The following is a 2,067-nucleotide window of genomic DNA, read 5'->3' as shown; positions in this document are numbered from 1 at the left end:
AGGAAAGGGCAGAGTATCGTTCCATTCTTTTTCTTGGCTCCACACATCTAGGCTGCCAGCACGAACACTTCCTGTAGCACCTCTGCAAAAACAAATTCAACGGTTACAAATCCCAGTTGTTCTTTTGATGTGTGGCTCTGGTGTTCTTCCCCTAAGCCTTCCATGCCAAATTGCTTTCTCAGCACCAGCTTCATGGCAGAGCAGCATGGTGACAGAGACCAGGTGGAAATAAGCTAAAACCACAGTTTTTGTTAAATGTGAAATGTTTTATTTTGGAAAAAGGATGTGCCTATACAGAAACTCTGAGATCCTTTTAACAGAATACCTCCAATACTTCTGTCTACTATGATGATTTGACAATCAGCTGGTAAGGAAATGAAGAATAAACTGAAACATAAGCACTTATCACTAAATAATAAATTTAGCAAACTAAAACCCTTAATGCTTTCTTATAGGTTAAATCTGTCAATTAAATTATTTTATGTATTTAAAAAATTAAAAGTAATATGTTTTAGAAAAATTATGGAGTATATTGTCTTTTGCCTTTTTATAAGTCTCCTGTCTACATACCAGTACCTCCAGAGATCCCTTCCAGTCTTTTCAGCATTCACGGACACCCACTGCTTTCCCTTTGACACCACATCCAGCCATTCTATTATAGAAGGCAATCAGATTTGTTTTGGCATTATTTACCCTTGGTAAATCACATTCTTTTCCTCCATGTACCTGAAAATGGTCTCCAGAAGGATTTACTCTATAACTTCTCCACAGACTGAAGTGAAACTGACTGACCTGTAGTCTCCCAGATCCTCTTCCTTGCACTTTCTGAAGGTATTTCTGAGGCACTCTGTCCAGCCTCACCTGGAGATTGCACATCTCCAATTTGTTTAAGAGGTCTCTAATTCCAATCCACCCTACTACAGGTAACAGTTGTTTCCCTCCACACTCTGCCACAGAGATTTGGGAAGCTGCAAAACAGCCCTTGCCAGTAATAACCAAGTCACTCTGTCAATCTGTGTTTATCCTTCATCATTGGATCATCCATCCTATTCAGTGGCAGATTTGTATTTTTGTTGGTTTTCCTTTTGCTCACAATGCACTTTCAGAAGTCCTCATTGCCTTTCCTATCACTCACCAGTTTAAACTCCAGCCTGACTTGTGTTTTCACGGCTTCACCCCTTCAAGCTCAAGCTCCAATTTCAATACTCCTTAGCTGATCCCCACTTCCCTTTTCTGTGTATTTCCATTTTGTGTTTGAGCTCAGCCCGGAGTTCAAGCTCCCTGTTCAGCCGAGTTGGCTGCTTGCCACACCTGCTGTTTCCTGCACATCCGGATGGTCCTCTTGTGCTTTGAGGAGTTGCCCCTGGAGATCACTGCCCTGCCCTGCTCCTTTGAGTGAGGTCTTGCTACAGAAGTCACTGCCAAAGAGTTCAGCATTTCTACAATTCTGCTAGAAGAACAGTTTATATTAGAGTTTCCTAATCCACTTCAGACAGAGCAAACCAGGTAAACTGCTTAAACTAAAGAAATGAATCCAATCGATTTTTCCTGAAATGAACGAAGTATTCAAAAATTGCTTTAGGGCTGGATATAGGGCAGTAAATAGCACAGAGGTGGTAACAAACAGCTGGAGGGAAACAGACCACTGAAATTTGGTGAATCTATGTCTTAGCCCAGGCTCAAATGGGCAATATTTAGAGCAAAATAAGGAAAGGTTGATCTGGCACCAATCAAAGTGAATGTTTTTCAAGTTAGGTGGCAGAACTCCCACCCCTAGCACACAAGTTGATATTCATATAAATATATATATAAATATATACATATGCAATTCTTGAACAAATAATTTTAATTATGATAATTTAAGTACCATATATACCTCTAGATACTTGGGGTATTTTGATACTTTCTTTCATTGTCTTTTACTACCACTGGTTCATTTTCTCTTAAATACTTCAATTATTCACATGTGAGAATGAAAGATTCTTATAATATTCCAAACAGGGGGTTTCAGCCAAATGAGTGGCAGAAGTCAAGATCATCTCAGAAAAGGGTAATATGTGGAAGTTG

The sequence above is a fragment of the Sturnus vulgaris genome, chromosome 2, assembly GCF_052056855.1.
Source record: "Sturnus vulgaris isolate bStuVul1 chromosome 2, bStuVul1.hap1, whole genome shotgun sequence".
In the NCBI taxonomy this organism is placed as follows: domain Eukaryota; kingdom Metazoa; phylum Chordata; class Aves; order Passeriformes; family Sturnidae; genus Sturnus; species Sturnus vulgaris.
The sequence above is the reverse complement of the archived record's forward strand: the minus strand, read 5'-3'. Positions refer to the sequence as shown.